Genomic DNA, 23847 nt, shown 5'->3' with positions numbered 1-23847 from the left:
TGAAGAATGTGGAGGAGCAGAGAGATCTCGGAGTTCATGTCCATAGATCTCTAAAAGTTGCCACCCAAGTTGATAGAGCCGTGAAGAAAGCCGTTAGTATCTTAGCATATATTAACAGGGGGATTGAGTTTAAGGGCCATGAGGTTATGCTGCAACTGTACAAGACCTTGGTTCAACCACACTTGAAAATCACTTCTTGTCACAAGTCAGCTTCAAATGAAGTTATTGTGAAAAGCCCCAAGTCACCACATTCCGGCACCTTTTTGGGGCGGCTAGTATGGAAATTGAACCTGCGCTGCTGGTCTTGGTCTGCTTTACAAGCCAGCTATTTAGCCCACTGTGCTAAATGAACCCTTTGGAGTATTGTGTGCAGTTCTGGTCACCTCATTATAGGAAGGATGTGGAAGCAATGGAAAGGGTGCAAAGAAGATTTACCAGGATGCTTCCTGGATTGGAGGGTAAGTCTTATGAGGAAAGGTTGAGGGAGCTAGGGCTTTTCTCATTGGAGCAAAGGAGGATGAGAGGTGACTTAATTGAGGTGTATAAGATGATGAGAGGGATAGAGTGGACGATCAGTGAGTTTTTCCTCGGGGGGGATGTAGCTCTTACAAGGGGGCACAATTATAAGGTTCATGGTGGAAGATATAGGAGGGATGTCAGAGGTAGGTTCCTCAATCAGAGAGTGGTTGAGGCATGGAACACACTCCCAGCTATGGTAGTGGATTCGGACACTTTAGGAACTTTCAAGCAGTTATTGGATAGGCATATAGAGTGCACTTGAATTATTGGGAGTAGGTTGATTTTAGTTTCAGACTAGTTCGGCACAACATCGTGGGCTGAAGGGCCTGTACTCTGCTGTACAGTTCTATGTTCTGTGTAATCGTTCCACTGTCAAAAGTGGACCAGGACACCAACTATGCAAAATACTAACTTATTATCTTGAATCAGAGAATCTTGACAGGGCAGAAGAAGGCCATTCGGCCAATCACGTCTGCACCAACCCTCTGAAAGAACACCTGACCTACGTCCACACCCTATCCCCAAAACCGAGTAACTCTACCTGATCTTTTGCACACTAATTCAGCATGGCCAACCTACCTCAGCTTCACATCTTTGGACTGTGGGAGGAAACCAGAGTACCCAGAGTAAACCCAAGCAGACACTGGGAGAAAGTGCAAACTCCACAGTCACCCGAGGCTGGAATTGAACCCGCGTCCCTGGAACTGTGAGGCAGCAGTGCTAACCACTGCGCCACCATTTTTAAAGAAAGTTATTACATCGTCATATAGCATGGAAATACATGAGAAAATGCACTGTTTAACACCATGCGTTTTGCATCCTCCAAGAACAGGTTCAATAAAAAATAATTGATTTGAAAACCTTCCAGATGGGTGTGTGAAGCTTGACGTTGAGTTGACGTGAGCCGCTGTCCTTGGTGCTGAAGTGGAGAACCGCTCTGAGGATCCTTTTCCCAATTATCTCTCTCTCACTCTCTCTGTCCGCCTGGCTCTCAGTGTATTAGCATCTCTCACTCTCTCTGTCCGTCTTTTAGGGAATTCCAGATCCGTTGGTTCTCCCCAAGCCCCTCGGCTGCAACTCTGACACTCACTCAGCAACTTCTGCTTTTATACTTCAGGACCAGTCGCTCATCAACATAGAGCCCGGTTTCAGTTCCAAAAAAGGGCATAAATACATGCACAAAGACGTCATCGGCATTGCCTGGTGAATGGAAGCGAGTGGTCAGAAGCGGTTTAACAATTAGTTGAAGGAGGTGCCTGTACACTCCAGGCAGATCTCGCTGCTTCCTTCCCTCACCCAGGAAATACAAGTTTCTGCTTTTTTGAATTTTATCAGACCCAAAGCCCCACCGATTCACAAGATCTGTTAACTCAGAAAAAGACCATTCGGCCCCGAAGTTCCTCTGCCGACATTTGAACAGAACGATCCAATTATTTCCTTTGCTCCAAACCCTATAAGTTACGTCCCATCGCTGTTCCAATTATTTTTGAATCTGGTTCCAAACGCCTTTCAAGCCACTGCATTCATCACAACTCACTCACTCACTCACATAGTTTCTCCAGTGTCTTCACGTAATGTAAATCCCCCATAACTTCTCCTTATTCAATTACACATGAGTAAATCGCCTGTACAACGGTTTCATTTAAGAAGTTAAAAGTACTCAAATAAAATAAAACCTCTCCCACCCGGCTTACTCACTCTTCCAACTTCTTCCATTAGGCAGGAGATACTAAAGTCTGAGAACATACAATAAAAGATTCAAAAACAGCTTCTTGCCCACTGTTACCAGACTCCTGAACGACCCTCTTAAGGACTGATGGACGAATGGACTCATCAGGGGCAGCATTCTCCCCTACCCGGTGTGACGGAGGGTCCCGGAGTAGGGGAGTGGCGCCAACCACTCAGGGGTAGCGCCTCCCCAAAGGTGTGGAATTCTCCCCAACTTTGGGGGCCAGCCACGCGCCGGAGAGGTTGCCACCAGAAGACCGGCGCAAAAAACCGGCGCCCCCGGCAGCGGGGCTGGCCGAAAGGCTTTCGCCAGTCCGCGCATGCACCGGCAGTGACGTCAGCGGCAGTTGGCCGCTGACGTCACTGCCGGCGCATGCGCGATGTGGGGTTCTCTTCCACTTCCGCCATGACGGAGGCCGTGGCGGCCGTTGAAGAAACTACTGCTGCCAGAGCACTGGCCCGGAGTCTGAGCCGGGGGCCCCGATCGCGGGCCAGGCCACCGTGGGGGAACCCCCCAGGGTTCGATGGCCCCCCCCCGCCCCCCCAGGACCCCGGGGGGTCTAATCCCTTGGCTCCCTTGTCAATCATAAACATGTCTCATTCAGCCTTGAATATATTCAATGACCAGCCTCCACTGTTGTCTGGGGAAGAGCAAATCCACAAACTAATGGTCTCCCGAGAGGGAGAACAATCCTCATCCCGTCCTCAATGGATGACCCTTATTTTAAACATAGAGAATAGGAGCAGGAGTAAGCCATTCGGCCCTTTGACCCTGCTCCGCCATTATTATGATGATGGCTGATCAGCCAACTCAGTAAACACTTCCCACTTCCCCCCCATATCCTTTGATCCCATCAGCCCAAAGTGCTCCATCTAACTGCTTCTTGAAAACCTACCATGTTTTGGCCTCAATTGCTTTCTGCGGCAATTCCACAGCTCTCCATTCTCTGGGTAAAGAAATGTCTCCTCATCTCAGTCCTAAATTGTTTATCCTCAGACTGTGATCGCTTGTTCTGGACACACCCACCATTGGGAACATCCTTCCTGCATCTATCCTGTCTCGTCTTGTTAACATTTTATAGGTTTCCATGAGATCTCTCCCTCCCGGCCCCCTCATTCTTTTAATTCCAGTGAATTTAATCCTCACCGACTCAATCGCTGCCCATTCACGCCTTCCCAGGGTCAGTCTGGTAAACCTTTGCTGCATTCCTTCCATATCAGGAACATCCTTTATCAGATAAGGAGACCAAGGGGCTGGTTTAGCTCACTCGGCTAAATCGCTGGCTTTTAAAGCAGACCAAGCAGTCCAGCAGCACGGTTCGATTCCTGAACCAGCCTCCCCGGACAGGCGCTGGAATGTGGCGACTAGGTGCTTTTCATAGTAACTTCATTGAAGCCTACTCGTGACAATAAGCGATTTTCATTTTCATTTCAAAACTGCACACAATATTCTAGGTGTGGGGGCGGCACGGTGGCGCAGTGGTTAGAACTGCCACCTAACGCTGCTGAGGACCCGGATTCGATCCTAGTCCCAGGTCACTGTTTGTGTGGAGTTTGCACACTGTAATTGCAGCAAGATATCCCTGCTCCTGTACGCGGATCCTTTCACTATGAAGGCCAACACACCATTTGCCTTCGTTACTGCCTGCTGAACCTGCATGCTTACCTTCAGCAACTGGTATACAGGGATGCCCATGTCTCAAAGCACATTCCCCTCTGGGTAATTTCTGGCCATTCAGAGAATGATCTGCCTTCCCCCTTTTACCACCAAAGTGGACAAGACTGTAAGACAAAAGGAGGCCATTCGGCCCTTCGAGCCCCGCTCCGCCATTAATTATGATCGCGGCTGATCATCATGTTCAATACCCTGATCCCACCTTCACGAGCTAAATTTCCACTACCTTTTACCTGATCTGAGTTTGACCTATCAGATCCTACTGCTGGGACCCCATCCCCCTGTCACACTAGTTTAAATACCCCCCAACAAAACTAGCAAAAGCCCCCGCTAGGATATTGGTCCCAGCTCTGCCTGGGTGCAATCCGCCTGGTTGCAATATCTACTTTCAAAATGGTGGGGAATGAGGGAGAGAGTTACAGGGGTATGGGGATGTGGTGGGACTAACTTGATGGCTCTTCCAAAGAGCTGGCATTTATACAATGGGCCAAATGGACTCCCCTGTCACGAGGGTTGGTGATGTAGGAATCTTCAATCACTTCCTGTTAGTATGGTTAGCTGGCTAAGAGGAACTCATTCATGTTTACTTACAGCATTTGAGATTTGAGAGGAGGAATGAATATAATCTGTTATCAGGATGGGTTGAGGTTTCAATGTGGGAGTGTTGAATCTTTAACTCTGCATGGCCTGGTTAAGTTAGACTGAAGATGCTAATTTTGGTGACCAGCAGTGCCCCGAATGAAAACATTCCAGACAAACGTGGTTTATTCAAAAAATTGTTGAAGAAGAAGTTCAAGAAGTTTTTGAAAAAAGCCGCCATGAGAGCTTTGGGCCTTACCAGGTACCGTAATTAAATGTGGACCAATGGCAGAAGAATCAAGAGCTCATAAGACTAGTTTAATGCTGCTACGATTGTGTTTCAATGCAAATCGCTTTGGGAGTGCGCTGTTAGCACTCTGGGTATACCTACATCTTGGGACTGTAGTGGTTCCAGACGGCAATTCACCACCAACTTTTGAGTAGGCCAGATCAGGCTCCGTGGGCAGATATCTTTGCCTAAGTGGCACTCAATTTGTCTGATAATCAATGATAATTTTATCATTTCTAAGGCAGGTTTAATTCCAAATTTTATTAATCAAATTTAACTTTGATCAGTTGCACTGGTGGAATTTGAAACTGTGTCCTCAGATCAGTAATTAGCCTGGGTCTCTGGATTACTATCCAGCAACTATGTCACCCTTTGCCCACCACTGATGTAAGATTTACTGGTACCATAATTGTTCGGCATTTCCTTTGATTTCTTTCAAAACAATGGTACCATGTATGCATTTCTCCAGTACCTCAGTGTGTCTCCTCAGGATTGTAAAATCCTCTTGAGAGCATCTGCTATTGCCTCCCTGACTTCCTTCATTGCCTCGGAAACATTCTATCGCTGGCGACTTATTAATTTCAATCCTTCGAGTGCTTCCGCACCCTTTATGACTATCCCATTCAGTATCTCACAGCCCTCCTGGACCACTATATCTGCCTCACCCAGTTCCTTTGTAAACACGGAGACAAAATATTAATTTAAAAACCATTCCCAGCCCCTACATCAACATACATCTTCCCCTTTTCATCTCTGATAGGTCCTACTTTTCCTCAAATAACCATTTACCATTAATATATTGGCAAAAAATCTTTGCGTTGTCTTTAACTTTACTTGCTAATCTTTTGTCAAGCCCCGTCTTTCATTTCTTTCTTGACTGCGTTCCTGCACTTTCAATACTCGTCTAGCAGTTTGCAGGGCTTAGTTCTTTATGCCTATCCCGCACTTTCTTTTGTGGTTGTTCTTCCCCTGTATTCTTCTTGACAACCAGTGGTGTACATTTGCAGTACCACTCTTATTTTTGGAGGGGACATGTCTACTTGATACATTTAGGACCTTTTTGTGCTTCCCACTGGTTTTCCACAGATTTATCATCCAGCAATGTTGGCCAGTCCACCTGATCCACGTCCCTTCTCCTCATTTCCACAAGATTTGCCTTCCCCCAGTTCAAAATTCTCACTCCTGCTTTATCTCTGTCCCTTTCATGGTAATACTAACTCCAACTGAACTGTGATCACTGTCCCCGATATTGTTACCAACATTCATGTCACCCACTAGCCCTTCTTCATTCCCCAAGATTACGTCTAAAATTGTATCTCCAGTCGTTGAGTTTATCACTACTTCAGTGAAAAATATTTTGTGGACACATTGTGTGAATGTTTGTCCCCGAGGTCCCCTTATACTGTTTGATTCCCAGTTTATATTGGGATAATTATAGTCTCCTACTGCCTCTCTGACCTGCCTGAAAGTTCTCTATCCAGGGATATTGAGCTGCCAATTTTGCCCTTCCTTTATCCAGGTTTCCATGATAGCAATGCCATCCAGCTGCCATGTGTCTCTCTGTGCTCTTAACTCAGCTGCCTTGTTTGTAATAGTCCTGGCATTGATGTATAAGCAGTTTAACTCCACCATTTTTCCTCTCTGGATACTTTTAAAACTTTGCCTCTCTGCTAATGCCAAGTGCATCATTGCATCTTTGACATTGTCGGCACCATAGAAACATAGAAAATAGAAGCACAAGCTGGCTGTTCAGCCCTTCGAGCCCTGCTCTACCATTCATTATGATCAAGTTCAGTACCCTGATCCTGCCTTCACGAGCTAAAGTTCCACCTCTATTTTCCTGATCTGATTTTGACCAATCAGATCCGACTCCTGGGATCCCATCCCCTGCCACAATAGTTTAAATACTCCCGAACAGAACTAGCAAAAGCCCCCGCTAGGATATTGGTCACAACTCTGCCTGGGTGAAACCCGCCCGATTGCAATAGCTACTTTCAAAATGGTGGGGTATGAGGGGAAGAGTTACAGGGATATGGGGATGGAGTGGGACTAACGTGATGGCTCTCCCAAAGAGTTGGCATTTATACAATGGGCCAAATGGTCTCCTCCTGTGTTCTGTGACGAGGGGTGGTGACGTAAGAAGGGTGTGGAACACATTGGTGGTTTTTTAAAGCATTTGAGATCTGAGAGGAGGAACGTATATAATCTGTTATCAAGGTGGAGTTGGTTTGAATGTGGGAGTTTGTATCTTTAACTCTGCATGGCCTGGCTAAGTTAGACTAAAGATGCTATTTGTGGTATCCAACAGTGCCCCGAATCAACATATTCCAGTGGCACGTCAGTCTGGTGCCCACTTCACCGAAAAATAAAGCGGAGAAGTTGGCGTTGAAATAATACATCAACAGCTTAACGGCTGGTGAGACCAGGTACCGTAACTAAATTGCACCGTGTTTTACTATGTTGATATTCTCTTCACAATAATAATGAAGCAGTCCATGTCCAAATGCAGCAAGACCTGGACAATATCCAAGCTTCGGCTGACAAGTGGCAAGTTACATCCATGCCACACAAATGCCAAGCAATGACCATCTCCTAAAAGAGTAGATCTAACCACCGCCCCTTGACATTCACTGGCATTACCATTGCTGATTCCCCCACAAGCAGCATCCGGAGGTTTATCATTGATCAGCAACTGAACTGGATTAGCCACATTTATAATGTGGCCTGCAGAGCAGAGCAAAGGCGAGGAATCCTGCGGATTCACCTCCTGACCACCTACAAAGCACAAGTCAGGAGTGTAATGGAATACTCTCCACTTGCCTGGATGAGTGCAGCTCCAACAACACTCATAAAGCTCAACATCATCCAGTATAAAACAGCCCATTTGATTGTTCCCCTTCCACAAACATTCAAACTCACCACCACCGACGAACAGTGGCAGCCGTGTGTACCCTCAGATGCACTGCAGCAAATCACCAATGTTCCTTAGCCAGAACGTTCCAAACCCACAACCATTACCATCTAGGAGGAAAAGAGCAGCAGCTACCTGGAACCCCACCACCTGGAGATTTCCCTCCAAGTCACTCACCACCTTGACTTGGAAATATATCTCAGTCCTTCACGATTGCTGGGCAACATTCTGGAACTCCTACCTTAACAACACAGTGGATGTACCTGCATCTTGAGGATGGCATGATGGCAAAGCACCCGGAGGAAACCCACGCAGGCACAGAGAGAGCGTGCCAACTCCACAGAGACAGTGCCCCAAGCTGGGAATCAAACCCAAGTCCCTGGCACTGTGAAGCAATAGTGCTAACCACTGTGCTACTGTGCCACCCTAACGACCCATCGCTCATTGAATCTAGACGGAGAAATCTTTGACTGTTCGTTCTGCTTCAAAATAATTTAAACATTGTGACTAGAAAAGCACTGAGACACACACACATTGGAATGAGAGGGTTTCAGTGAACAGAATGTGGAAAGAACTTTAACTACTTACACAGCCTGAAATAACATCACACCATTCACCGCGAGGTATATGAGGAAATATTGAACAGTTTCGGCCTATACCCTTTACCGTTTAGAAGAATGTGGGGAGATCTAATTAAGGTATACAAGATGCTAAAAGATATCGGTACAGTAGACATGGAGCGGATGCTTCCTCTTGTGGGCATTCTAAATTTATAGGTAATAATCTTAGAATTAGCAAATTTCAAACAGATTTGAGTAATCAACTACTTTTCCCAAAGGTCTGTGAATCTGTTGAATTCGCTACCCCAGAGTGTGGTGGATGCTGGGACAGTGAGTACATTTAAGGAGTTAGACAGATTTCAAATTGGTAATGGGTTGAAGGGTTATGGAGAAAGGGCAGGACGGGGGAGTTGAGGCCAGGATGGGATCAGTCATGATCATATTGAGGGTGTTAGGCTCGGGAGGTTAAATTACCGACTCCCACTCCTCGGTCATGTGTTCGAGGGAGGAGATGCTCTGGCTGATTTTGCAATCCAGCTCTTGGTCTCTAACATTGTAGGTAGCAGATGAGGAACATATCAGCCATGATAGAATGGCTGAGCAGACTCGATGGGCCGAATGGCCTAATTTTGCTCCTATATCCTATGACCTTCTGACTTAGTGAAGTGTTTAAGGTGATCAGAGTATCTGAAAGGATGGGGAGACGTAAACCATTATCTCAGGTGGAGGAGACCAGAACAAAGGGGCACAGAATGAAAATTCGGGCCAGGCTATACTTGCTTCACCTAGTAGAAGCCTGGAAAACATTTCCCCAAAAACCACATAAAATAACAAAACTGAGATTGCTCGATTTTTATTAGGCAAGGCTATTGAGGATTACAGAATGAAGTTGGGGAATTGAGTTTACAATACAGATAGATTTGCTGTGATCCAGTTGAATGGCAAGAACAAGTTAGAGATGCTGAATGGCCTCCTCCTGTACTATTTACCTTGGGCGAGATTCTCCGCTCTGAGAACTAAGTACTCCCCCTGGAGTTGAATCGCAGGAACTGCGTGTTCCCACTGGAAGAAACGACCAGGATAAATTCAGGTCAGGGAGATGGGCCAGCACATTGCCCACGTGCAGCCCAAGCCATTGTTTTTCCTCACTGCCACCTGATTCGCTGGGCTCGGGATGCACATCAATAGCAGAACAAGCTGGAGCTGCTTGTAGGCACTGCACTCACCACAGTCTGTCATTCCAGCCAAGGAGATGGCTGCACAATGACCTTTCCCAAGCTTCCGGAAGTTGGAGATTGACAGAAAGCTGGATGTTATTGAGGAGAGTATGACAGAGGGAGGGAGGTAGAAGATGGGAAATTATAGGCCGGTTAGGCTGACTGCGGTCGTTGGTAAGATTTTAGAAACCATTATTAAAGATGAGATCGTGGAGTACTTGGAAGTGCATAATAAAATAGAACCGAGTCAGCACGGCTTCGTCAAGGGGAAGTCATGTCTGACAAATCTGTTAGAGTTCTTTGAGGAGTTTTGTGAGGGTCACGAAGAATCCAGCACGAGTTGAAGTATAGAAAGAAATAACATTTCTTTACAACAACATATACACAACAGCAGCAGCAGCAGCAACTTCCCTTGCTGCTCACTCTCCTCGAGCCGGTTCCAAACTGGCCAGCTGTAGTTATGTAGGGAATCTGCTAATGATTTCTCCACCCCTCATTGGGGAAGCTCATACTCCCAAAGGACTGTGGGATTGCTATTAGTCCCCAGCCAGTGGTAAGCAGGCAGGTTATAACATCCTTCCCCCCCCCAAAGTCCAAGGTATCCATCGGAGGCCCTGGCGAAGGAGGGCATCGGACTCGTTTTGCCACAGGCCGGACACCATTTGCACAAGGCGCTGGATGGGGCGGCGTGTAACGAGATGGAGAACGGCGCTTCCGTGATGAACGGTATAATGGTTGTTCATCCACGGCCCGTGGACACGACGATTCCCCCTCTGAGGCGTCCTATGTCTCCATCTCTGAGTAGGAGTCTGCTACCTCCGTCATCTCAGTGTATTTATCTCCACGCGGTTCTGCAACGACCTGCGCAGACTTTGAGTGCGGCACCAGAGGAAGATTGTGAGGAATGCCTTCCATTGTGTCTGGTCTCTGTGGCTATAGAAGTGAGCTCCGGGGGCAGGGAATCTTTGGAAGGGATGGTCTTCTGGACCGGACGTGGTCTACATGCTTGCGCTGGAGACAACCATGGGCTTGCACCTGGTAAGAGATAGGGTCCGTTTGGCGAAAGATTATGCCAGGGACCCACTGGACACCACCAGCAAAATTCCGAACGAACACTGGGTCACCGGGCACAAACTGCCAAATCGGCCGATGCCAAGAAAAACCATGTCCCTGCCGTTCTTGTGTGCGGCACACTTTTACGCCAATGTCTGGGAAGATCATGCTAAGGCGGGTGCGAAGTCTCCGGCCCATTATGAGTTCTGCGGGAGCTACCCCAGTCACCGCTTGTGGTGTGGTCCTATCTGAAAACAAAAAATGAGTAGTCGTGCCCATCGACCCGGAAGACTGCTTCTTTCGGCATCAGTTTGAATGTCAGCACTGCGCGCTCCGCCAACCCATTGGAAGCCGGGTGGTATGGAGCGGTGCGGATATGGCGTTTGCCGTTCATCTTCATGACACTCGCAAATTCCTCACTTGTGAACGGAGTGCCATTGTCCGTGACCAGCACCTCGGGGAGGCCATGCGTACTGAAAGACAAACGCACCATCTCGATTGTTGCACAGGACGTTGTGCCTACCATCTTGTGCACCTCTAGCCATTTAGACTGGGCATCGATTAATAGAAGGAACATGGATCCTTGAAAAGGGCCGGCGAAATCCACATGCAAGCACTGCTCAAGGCTGCCCTGGCCATTCCCAGTGATGTAGGGGCAGGCGGAAGCTTCTGATACTCCTGCAAATGGAGCAGTTTTGGTCCACCTTCTCAATGTCGGCGTCGAGGCCTGGCCACCAGATATAACTCCGGTCCAACATTTTCATTTTGGTCACACCTGGATGCCCATTGTGCAAGTCTCTCAGTATCAGCTCCTGTCCTTTCTCCAGGACAATCACACGTGTTGCCCACAAAAGGATGCCGTCTTCCACGCTGAATTCGGAGAGCTTGGAGGAAAATGCCCGCAACTCGCCTGGGAGCTGTGTATGCTGCCCACCATACAGGACTATGTGCCGAACCTTTGACAGGACTGGCTCCGTCTGGGTCCACTCACGGATCTGTGATGCCGTGACAGGCAAGGTGTCCATAAAACTTAGGGTTGCAACCACCTCACCGATCGTGGGGGTCGACATGGGGCCAGTCGATAAAGGCAATCGGCTCAGTGCATCGGCATTCCCTGTCTGGGTTCCTGGTTTGTGCTCCAGAGAATACTCATAGGCAGCGAGCAACAAAGCCCAGCGCTGGATCCATGCGGAAGCAATGGGCGGTACGATCAATCACGATAGTGAAGTGGCGGCCATATACGTACTGGTGGAAACGTTTCACCGCAAAGACCACTGCCAGGCCCTCCTTCATGATCTGCATTACTTTTTTTCCGCTGCAGTCAATGTGCGGGAGGCGAAAGCTATCGGCCGCTCAGCCCCATTCTCCGTTTGTGGGACAGGACGGCCCCAATACCATACGGGGATGCATCACATGTGACGAGCAAAGGCTTTCCAGGATCATAGTGGGTTAGTATCCAAGACAAAGACAATTGTTTTCCCCGCCGGAAAGCGGTTTCTTGCGGCTGACCCCAATCCCAGGTGTGATTCTTCTTTAGCAGAAGGTGCAACGGGGCCAGCGTAGTTGCCAGATTGGGGAGGAACTTCCCGTAAGAGTTTACGAGGCCAAGAAAAGAATGAAGATGCAAAGTGTCGTTCGGGGCGGGGGCCTTTTTGAATCGCGCGCACCTTCTCTGCGACAGGGTGCAAACCTTCGCTGTCCACCCAATAACCCAGGTAGACTACTTCCTTCACCTGAAAAACGCACTTTGTGCGACGCAAACGGACTCCAGCCTCCGAAAATCGTCTAAGGACAGCCTCCAAATTTTCCAAATGTTCCTGCTCCGACGCCCCTGTAATCAAAACGTCATCAAAGTAGACAGCAACACGCGGCAAACCTTTCAAAATGCCCTCCATGACACGTTGAAAAATTGCACAGTCAGAGGATACTCGAAAGGGCAAACGTGTATATTCATACAGGCCCCGGTGTGTATTAATCATTACATATGGCCGGGAGGCAGGGTCCCTCTCCAACTGTATGTAGACGGACTCATATCTAATTTCGTGAACGAGAGTCAACCTGCAAATTTCGGTAGATATCTTCTATGAGACGCATTGGGTATCGGTCTAGTTGGGAAGCTGTATTCACTGTAAATTTATAGTCGCCGCACAAGCAAACTGTGGCATCCGGCTTCATTACAGGTACAATTGGTGCTGCCCAGTCAGCGAAACGGACAGGCCTGATAATTCCAAAAGTCTCCAAACAAGTGAGCTCCCCTTCTACCTTCTCGAGCAAGGCATAAGGCACCGGGCGCGCCCGGAAATAGCGCGGCATGGCTCCTGGTTCGACTTGGATACAGGCTACGACACCTATTATTTTTGCAAAACCGGGCTGAAATACATCTGGGTATCGTCCAAGCACCTCAGTCAACCCTCCAGAAACTGTTTGGAGGATGTGCTGCCTCTGCAGCCGCAAGTGGCGCAAGCAGTCCCGACCCAACAGGCTGGGCCCGTGGCCGCGCACCACAATAAGTGGGAAACGTCCCCCTGGTGTCCATAAACAACAGGGGTCATCGTAGTTCCTGCAATGTCCAATGGTTGCCCCATGTAGGTGGTCCTGCAAAGGGGACGACAAGGCATCCATGGCTGATGAGGGATGTAAAGGACAGCATAAAGGCTAAAGAAATAGCATACAAAGTGGCAAGGATTAGTGAGAAGCCAGAGGATTGGAAAGCCTTTTAAAGCGAGCAGAGGACAACTAAAAAAGCAATAAGGGGGGAGAAGATGAAGTATGAGCGCAAGTTAGCTAGTAATATCAAGAAAGATGGGAAGAGTTGTTTTCAACCTATAAAAGGTAAGAGAGAGGCACAAATAGACATTGGACCACTGGAAAATGTGGCTGGATAAGTAATAATAAGTAACAAAGAAATGGCAGATGAACTGAACAGTTACTTTGTATCAGTCTTCAGGGTGGAAGACACCAGTGGTATGGCAGAGCTCCAGGAGAACCAGGGGGCAGAGGTGAGCACAGTGACCATTACTAAGGAGAAGGTTCTGGGGAAACTGAAAGGTCTGAAGTCACCTGGACCGGATGGACTACACCCCAGGGTGAGGAGATTCTGGAGGCAATGGAGGAATCACTGGAGGCAGGAAGGATCCTAGAGGACTGGAAAGTGGTTAATGTAACATCATTGTTTAAGAAGGGAAGGAGGCAGAAGTCAGCAAATTATAGGCTGGTTAGCCTGACTTCGGTCATTGGTAAGATTTTATAGTCCGTTATTAAGGATGAGAACGTGGAGTACTTGGAAGTGCATGGTAAAATAGGACTGAGTCAGCACGGCTTCATCAAGGGCAGGTAGGGCGGGATTCTCCGCTCCCCACGCCGGGTGGGAGGATCACGGGAGGGCCGTGCGAATCACGACACGCCGCCCTGGAACCCCCCACGATTCTCCCACCCCCCCAAAAATGGCGTGTTGCGTTTTTCGACAAGCCGCTCGGAGAATCGCCGCTCGCCGTTTTTCACGGTGACCGGCAATTCTCCGGCCCGGATGAGCCGAGCGGCCTGACGAACCCGACCGGTTCACGCCGGCGCCAACCACACCTGGTCGCTGCTGTCGTGAACAGCGCGTGACAGGTAAGTGTGGGGCCTGTGGGGGGCGGAGGGAGGATCGGGCACCACGAGCGTACTCATGAGGTGACTGGCCCGCGATCGGTGCCCACCGATCGTCGGGCTGGTGTCTCTAAGAGACGCACTCTTTTCCCTCCGCCGCCCCGCAAGATCAAGCCGCCATGTCTTGCGGGGGCAGCGGAGGGGAAGACGGCAACCGCGCATGCGCGGGTTGGAGCCGGCCAACCTGTGCATGAGCGGCTGACGTCACTTCGGCGCAGCCGGCTGCGTCATTCCCGGCGCGTCACTTTGACGCAAGCGTCAAGGCCGGGCGTTCGGGATTCACGAACCGCCACTCCTAGCCCCGGGGGAGGGGGGGGGGAATAGAGTGCGAGGAGCGGCCTCCGACGCTGGAGTGAAACACTCGGGGTTTCTCTCCGGCGTCAGCACTCAGTATCCCGTTGGTAGAATCACGCCCGTAATGTCTGACAAATCTATTAGAGTTCTTTGAGGAAATAACAAGGAAGTTAGACAAAGTAAAATCAGTGGACGTGATTTAATTATATTTCCAGAAGACCTTTGACAAGCTGCCGCATAGGAGACTGTTAAATAAGTGAAGAGACCATGGTGTTAAGGGTAAGATCCTGACATGGATAGAGGATTGGCTGACTGGCAGAAGGCAGAGTGTTGAGAAAGGAGCCTTTTTCAGAATGGCAGCCGGTGACTCGTGGTGTGCCTGAGGGGTCGGTGCTGGGACCACAACTTTTTACAATATATATTAATGATCTGGAAAAAGGAATTGAAGGCACTGTTGCTAAGTTTGCAGATGATACAGAGATCTGTAGAGGGACAGGTAGTATTGAGGAAGCAGGTGGGTTGCAGAAGGACTTGGACAGGTTAGGAGAGTGGGCAAAGAAATGGCAGATAGAATACAATGTGGAAAAGTGAGAGGTTATGCATTTGGAAGGAGAAATGGAGGCATAGATTGTCTTCAAAATGGGGAAATGCTTAGGAAATCCAAAGCACAAAGTGTCTTGGGAGTCCTTGTTCGATTCTCTTCTGGTCAACGTGCAGGTTCAGTCGGCAGTTAGGAAGGTAAATGCAATGTTATCATTCACGTCGAGAGGGCAAGAATACAAGACCAGGGATGTACTTCTGAGGCTGTATAAGCCTCTGGTCAGACCCCATTTGGAGTATTGCGTGCAGATTTGTGCCCAGTATCTAAGGAAAGATATGCAGGCCTTGGAAAGGGTCCAGGGGAAGTTCACAAGAATGATCCCTAAAATGAAGAGCTTGTCGTATGAGGAACAGTTCTGTGCTCGTCTGTACATTGGAGTTTAGAAGGATGAGGGGGAATTTTATTGAAACTTACAGGATACTGCGAGGCCTGGACACAGTGGATGTGGAGAGGATGTTTCCACGTAGGAAAAACTGGAAGCAGAGGACACCATCTCAGACTAAAGAGACAATCGTTCAAAACAGATGAGGACGAATTTCTTCAGCCAGAAAGTAGTGAATCTGTGGAATTCTTTGCCTCATAAGGCTGTGGAGGCCTAATCACTGAATGTCTGTAAGACAGAGATAGATAGGTTCTTGATTAATAAGGGGATCAGGGGTTATGGTTAAAAGGCAGGAGAATGGGGATGAGAAAAATATCAGCCATGATTGAATGGCGGAACAGACTCGATGGGCCGAGTGGCCCAATTCTGCTCCTATGTCTTATGGTCTCATGGAACCAGACCATAATGTGCCTGTTTAGTTAACCACATTTATATAACCCATATCCTACCCACCAACATCTTCCTTCTGAACAGCAGGTGCTACAAACAAAACTTTAATTCTCTACTCAATACACAACTTGGTCAGTTAAAGTTGCTGCTTATTAACAAATAACATTCGTTTCTTGACCTTAAGTCTGAGATTGTCTGGCATTTGATGTCCTACTGCTATGTGCCTTATTGTGTTCCCTCCTGTAAGTGTGGGTATTCAACTGGCTTCACCCGTGTCATTGTAACTTACAAATCATTCAAAACAAACAAAATTTGACCGGATGCTATATTATTCATTTCTTGGCCGGGTTTCTCCCCTACCCGGCGGGGCGGGGGTTCCCGGCGTGCTGGAGTGGCATGACCCACCCCGGCGTCGGGCCTCACCAAAGGTCCCCGCACCTTTAGGGGCCAAGCCCTCACATTGAGGGGCTAGGCCCGCGCCAGAGTGGTTCATGCTCCGCCAGTTGGCATGAACGGTCTTTGGCGCCACACCAGCCAGGGCCAAAAGGACTTTGCGGCCGGCGTAAGTCCGCGCATGCGCTGGAGCGTCAGCGGCTGCTGACGTTATCCCGGTGTATGCCCAGGGGAGGCGGAAGAAAAAGAGTGCCCCCACGGCACAGGCCCGCCCGCTAATCATGGGCTCCGATCGCGGGCCAGGCCACTGTGGGGACACCCCCCAGGGTCAGATTGGCCCGTGCCCCCCCCACCCCCCCCGGACCCCGGCGCCTGCTGCCGCCGGTATGGTCGGTGGTTTGATCTACACCGGCGGGAGAGGGTTGACAGTGGTGGGACTTCGGCCCATCGCAGGCGATTTTCTGACCCCGCGGTGGGTCGGAGAATCCCACCCCTTGTCTCTATCATCTATCCACAGTTACGTAATCCTATCCCAAACTCGAGCTGAGGAGAACATTTGCAGTCCAATGAGATGCCTTCGTAACATCTTTAAACCAGAAATCCAACATTTTAATTTGGTTCCAGGCAGTAACATTTTGGTTGCCTGTTGGAGTAATAGCCGATAGGTCACTTCTAATCTCTATATTGTTGGGTCAGTATGGCAATGTAGTGATTCCCATTATTATGGCCATCTCTGTGGAATTTCTCACGACATGTTCACCTTCCCTTCTCTAGATCTTAAATTGGGCGATTATTGCTGTGAATCGGGCGATTATTGCTATGAAACAGAAAATCTACAAATAAATTGTTAAAGCTGCTCCTTGTTCCACTTGCAGTTACTTGCAAAACACAAACGATCCATGCTACTTCTGGCAAAGTGGGTTAATTAATCTGAACATATCTGACAATTCCAAACTTAAAATTTGTAATTCCCAATGAAAAATAAAACTACATCTTCAGCTGTGAACAAGCAAGGAATCATTCTCTGCTGGTTTGAAAAAGGGTGGAGTCAGAGGTCTCAACCGGACGTCACCACCCTTCTTTTGTTTCAACAAGAAACATGGTCAGTGACCTATTTTATTTACCCATCTCTCCTTGACACTGATTTCCACAATTTCAGAATTATTCCTTCTGCATTTCACCAGTTGTAACATGGATATCGCTTTGAACCTGACAGTTTAACCCTGGGCCATTCCAGCACCGGATTGGTCACATGTATTTCAACTATTCCAACTTCCAAGCAACTCCAACAAATTAATATTATCTTATCCTGACATGTGTGAATTTGTTTCCAAATTAAAATACCTCATATTTATCAAAAATACCAGGAAATCATTGGTAAACATGGATCTATTCTCCGCTCCCGATAAAAATCGGGATGGCCGTCGTGAAATCGGCCAAGGTTCACGATGGCCTCGGGGCCAGCTCCCCATACCTAATTCACCCCCACCCGGGGGGCTAGGAGCAGGCCCCCATCGTTCCCGGCCGTGACCTCGTCGCGCCGGAAATGACGCGGAAACGGCGCTTTTCTAATGTCATCTACGCATGCGCGGGTTGCCGGTTCCAACCCGCGCATGTGCGGATGACATCAACGCGCAGACGGCACCTACCCGCGCATGCGCGGTGCCGTCTTTCTCCACCGCCGCCCGGCAAGACGTGGTGGCTTGATCTTGCCGGGCGGCGGAGCGGAAAGTGTGCGTCCGTTTTGGACGGTGACCCGACGATCGGTGGACACCGACCGCGGGCCTGTCCCCTCCCGAGCATAGTCGCGGTGCTCCCGTCCAAATCAGGTCCCTAGATGCCCCAAACGGGCATCTGGTGCCCGTTTCACGAATGCAGCAACCAGGTGTGGTTGTTGCCATGGTGAAACGGGCGTGAAGAGCCGGCCGCTCGGCCCATCGGGCTCGGAGAATTGCCGTTCGCCGTGAAAAACGGCGAAGCGGCGATATTTTCGAGCGGGGGTCGGGAGAATCACTGGGGGCGCCAGGGGGGCGTAAAAAATGTCAGGATGCCCTCCCACGATTCTACCACGCCACGTGGGGAGCGGAGAATTCCGGCCATAGATTTTGAAAAGAAAGATTTGTTAATTCCATTTCAGTTTATCAGGTGGTGGTTGTTATATTCCTTGCCTTTTCCTGCAGAATACTCAGATATGTAGTGGTGACAAAGAATATAAAAATAAGGGGCGGGATTCTCCAACCCCCCGCTGGATCAGAGAATCGCCGGGGGGGGAGCGTGAATCCCGCTCCCGCCAGCTGCCGCATTCTCCGGCACCGGGGATTTGGTGGGGCGGGAATCACGCCGCGCCGCTCAGCGGACCCTGGTGGGAGGCCCCCGACGATTTAATGGCACGCAATGGGCCGCGTGGCTGCACGTTTACGGCCGGTCCCGCCGGCGTAGGTTATAACAGGTACTTACCGGTGGGACCTGGATCCGCGAGCAGCCTCCGGGGTCCTCGGGGAGGGGGTGGGGGGAGGGGGGGGCTGGGGGATCTGGCCCTGGGGTGTGCCCCAATGGTGGCCTGGCCCACGATCAGAGCCCACTGATCCGCGGGCGGGCCTGTGCCATGTGGGCACCCTATTCCTCCGCACCGGCTGGTGTAACAGTCCACAATGACCTGTACGGAGATGACCCCCCCCCCGCCGGCGCATGCGCTGGGATGAAACCAGCCCACGGTGGCACTCCCGTGCATGCACCAACTCGCGCCGGCCGGCGGAGGCCCCTCGGTGCCGGTGGGATGGTGCCAAGCCCCTTCCGCACTGGTCAGCACCGCGCAAACCAGTCCGGCGCCAGCCTAGCCCCAGAAGGTGCAGAGGATTCCGCACCGTCAGGGCGGCCCGAAGCCGGAGTGGTTCACGCCACTCCTTGGCGCCGGAGTTGCCCGCCCCGCCGGGTTCCGAAGAATCCCGCCCAAGAAGTTTGAATTGAAACAAATTCATTTTACATGACTAAACTTGATTAGGTTCACACACTTTACTGCGTAACAGATACTAAACTAATAATACTGAATCTGTAGTACAGTAATCGTTATTCTAACTAATAAACTGCACTATGACTTAACCTCGTGCTATATCTCTACAATCAATTCACACTCCGCTTATCATCATGTTCTCCCAGAATTCCTCGAGATGCTGACTTATATGCAATGAATTAGTAACGCCATCTAGTGTTTGATTTACACATAGTTTCAGATGTTAACCCTTTACTACACTGGCACTATACATATCGTTACTGTGGTTTTTCCATGCATCCACTGCCACTTGTTCTTCTGGATTATCGAGATCACGGATCTGGAAGGTGCTGTCGAAGGTGTCTTGGCAAGTTACTGTAGTGTCGTCCAAAGTCAGTACACACTGAAGCCGCTGAGTGTCGTGGTGGAGTGAGTGAAGGTTTAAGGTTTTTGAATGTTGTTTGAGCTGCACTCACCCAGGCAGTGGGGATTATTCCATCACACTCCTGACTTGTGCCTTGTAGATGGTGGACAATCTGTTGGGAGTCAGGAGGTGAGTTACTCACCGCAGAATTCACAGCCTCTGACTATAGTAACTACAGCTGTGCCTGGTGTAGATGATTTCTGGTGAATTTTGACACCCTCCCCTCCAACCCTCAGGATTTGTACATTATTACGGCAATAGGGGTGGTTCGACTCTCTCTTGTTGGAAGTAATCTTTGTCTGGCATTTGTGTGGCTAAAATGTTGCTTTCCACTCAGTGAATATCCTTTCTTGTGGAAGTTAACTGTGAGCATGATGGTACTGACTCAGTGTGGTCCTTATACCTGCTTGTACAGTTGACAATACTCTCATGACCAAACCAAACCCAGTTCAAGGTTTTGAGCATGAAATCTTAGTTAATGTTGGAGTGCGGTAGTGAGTGAAATCGGAATGGTCAGCATTGCCATTCCTCTGATAAGATATTCACCAAAATGCAGTCGGCCTGTTTTGATGCTCTCGGTGGATGTTGACGGTGAACGAGTTTCCCGGGTACATTTCTCACTGCCAAGATTAAAACCAGACACTGATCAGTGACTGCATCACAGTCCATAGGCTGTGCTCTTTGGGAGCTTGCTGTGCTTGATCTGGATGCTGCATTTCCTATATTACACCAGTGACCACACTTCAAAAGTGCGTTATTGGCTGGAAAGCTGGTTGGGATTCCCTGAGCTCATGAATGGCACAATTTAAATGAATGAAAGGGAGGTCGCCGGGGTGGAGATCGACCGGAGGCGAGGGAGTGAAACCACGCTGAGTTACGGTTCCCCATGATGTGTGTGTCAACTCCAAACCCCACACTCACTACCACCCTTACCCCCACACCACCCTCACCACCCTCACTACCACCCTCACCCCCACACCACCCTCACCACCACCCCCACCCTCACCGCCACCCCCACCCCCACACCACCCTCACCACCACCCCCACCCTCACTACCACCCTCACCCTCAGTACCACCCCCACCCTCACTACCACCCTCACCCCACACCACCCTCACCCCCACACCAGCCTCACCACCCCCTCACCCTCACCAACACCCCCACCCTCACCGCCACCCCCACCCTCACACCACCCTCACCCCACACCACCCTCACCCCCACACCACCCTCACCACCACCCTCACCCCCACACCACCCTCGCCACCACCCCCACCCTCACTACCACCCTCACCCTCAGTACCACCCCCACCCTCACTACCACCCTCACCCCACACCACCCTCACCCCCACACCAGCCTCACCACCCCCTCACCCTCACCAACACCCCACCCTCACCGCCACCCCCACCCTCACACCACCCTCACCCCACACCACCCTCACCCCCACACCATTCTCACCACCACCCCCAATCCTCACCACTACACTGGCCTCACTCTCACACCACCCTCACCACTACCCCCACCCTCACCACCACCCCTACCCTCACCCCACACCACCCTCACCACCACCCCTACCCTCACCCCACACCACCCTCACCCCCACACCACCCTCACCACTACCCCCACCCTCACCACCACCCCTACCCTCACCCCACACCACCCCACCCTCACCACTACCCCCCCCTCACCGCTGCAACACCCTCGCCACCAGCCCCACACTCACTCCACACCACGCCCTCACCACCACCCCCACCCTCACCACCATCCCTATCTCACCACCACCCTCAATCCATCTCTGGCCCGCAATATATTCCTGCATCTTGCCTTGTTTCTTGCAGGGTCTGCTGGTGTTGGCTCGGGTCCATCTGGTATCCCCGCCCCCAGCCAGTACCATAGCTGGAGCCCCACCCCCGTGAGCCAAGCAGCGATGATGAGAGCAGCTCGGATGTCGGCCCTCGATAAGAGACCCAGCTCACCCCGGAGCACGAGTCCGGGTATAACACAGTTTTCCCGTCACAGCTGTCTCTCCAACACCCTCCACCATCCCAGAGACACTCACCTCAGTCGGGCACTTTAGTGAAGAGGCTCCTGGGACACTATCTGGTGTTCACCACACAGCTGATCCGGTATAGCAGGTGAGAGAGGAACACCGGAGGGGGCAGAGGGTCGGAGGGTGGGCCGACCACAGAACTAGCTGCCGCCCAGATAGGTTTCGGGGTTCTGGAAAGGACATTCCCATCTATAATGGAGATGCAGTTGCAGAGCCAGGGACCACATGAGGGGTTGTCGGCGAGCATTACTGCCGCAGTTGGTTCCAGGATTGGAGGGTGGCTATCACCACTGGGCTGCTGGAGTGTTTTTTGGGTGGGGATGGGAGTCAGGGCCGGCCCAAGGTACCGGCAACTCGGGCAGTCGCCCAGGGCGCCATGTGCTAGGGGGCGCCAGAGACTCGGGTCCCGCGCATGCGCAGTTGGGCCGGTGCCAACCAGCGCATGCGCGGTGGCCGCCCTCCCCCAGGGCGGCCCCCTCCCCCCCCCTCCGTCCGCCCGCCCCTCCGTCCGCCCCCGCATACCCACCCGCCCCTCGGCCCTGCCCGCCGTCTCGGCCCCGCCCCCCCGCCACCTCGGCCCCGCCCCCCCACTGCCTCGGCCCCGCCCCCCCCGCAACCTCGGCCCCGCCCTCCCGCCACCTCGGACCCCCCCCGGCCCTGCCCCCCCCTTGCCCCCCCCCCACTCGGCTCCCCCCCTCGGCCCAGCCCCCCCCCTCGGCCCAGCCCCACCCCCCCCACTCGGCACCGCCCCCCCCTTGCCCCAGCCCCCCCCGGCCTAGCCCCCCCCCCCAGCCCCCCCCCTGGCCCAGCCCGGCCCCGCCCCCCTCGGCTCCGCCCCCCCGGCTCCACCTGCCCCCCCCGGATCCGCCCCCCCCGGCTCTGCCCCCCCCCAGGCTCCGCCCCCCCCCCCAAGAGCGCTGAAGTTCAGCTTGCCCGGGGCGCCAGCAACCCTAGGGCCGGCGCTGATGGGAGTGTTGCCGTGGCGAGGGCCGGGAGGGAGGTCCCCACGCAGGAGGCCTCCTCCGCGCACACCCACTCAGCCTCTGGCTCCTTGAACCATCCCCTTATTCGCTCGGCTGTTGCCACCCAGTGGTAGAATTGTAGATTTCGGAGGGCTAGCCCCCCCCCCAACCACCCCCCCCCCCCCCCGCCCCCCACCACCCCTGGATTTTGTTTTTTGCAGGACCTTTTTTGGGATCCTAGCATTTTTACCCCCCCATACGAACGCCATGATAAGTTTGTCCAGTGCTTTGAAAAAGGCCTTGGGGATGTTGATCAGGATGGATCTAAACAGGAAGAGGAACCTGGGCAGTACGTTCATTTTGATCGTCTGGACTCTCCCCATGAGGGAGAGTGGGAGTGTGTTCCATCTTTGCAGGTCCTTTTTTACTTCCTCCGTCAGACTGGTGAGGTTCCATTTGTGGATCCCTTTCCAGTCATGGGCTATTTGGATCCCCAGGTAGCGGAATTTGTGCCAGGCTTGTTTAAACGGCAGCCCCTTTAGTGCTGCCTACACCGACCCCCCCCCCCCCCACTTGCGAGTGTCCTGGGAAGATCTCGCTTTTGCTCATGTTGAGTTTGTAGCCCAAGAAGGCTCCAAACACTTTCAGGAGCGCAATGATTCTGCCCATGCTGCTCTATGGGTCCGAAATGTAGAGGAGCAGGTCATCTGCACAGAGTGAGACTCTGTGCTCTCTGCCTCCCCTTCGGATCCCCCTCCAGCCTTTTGCTGCCCTGAGCGCGATTGCTAGCGGTTCGATTGCTAGGGCGAAAAGCAGCGGGGACAGTGGGCATCCTTGTCTGGTGCCCCTGTGCAGGTGGAACTATTGGGAGTTGGTATTGTTGGTCTGTACGCTCGCCATGGGAGAGTTGTATAGGATCTTTACCCAGGAGGTGAACCCTTTTCCAAGTCCGAACCACTCCAGTACCTCTATTAGGTATTTCCATTCGAATCTGTCGAAGGCCTTTTCTGCATCCAGGGAGACGATCACCTCTTGTGTTCTCTCCCCGGAGGGGGTCATTATCACGTTCAGCAGGCGCCTGATGTTCGAGGTAAGCTATCTACCTTTGACAAAGCCCGTCTGGTCCTCTGTGACCACCTCAGGTACACAGTCTTCTAGCCTTTTGGCGAGGACTTTGGCCAGTATT

The sequence above is a fragment of the Scyliorhinus canicula genome, chromosome 1 (assembly GCF_902713615.1).
Source record: "Scyliorhinus canicula chromosome 1, sScyCan1.1, whole genome shotgun sequence".
NCBI lineage: Eukaryota > Metazoa > Chordata > Chondrichthyes > Carcharhiniformes > Scyliorhinidae > Scyliorhinus > Scyliorhinus canicula.
The sequence above is the reverse complement of the archived record's forward strand: the minus strand, read 5'-3'. Positions refer to the sequence as shown.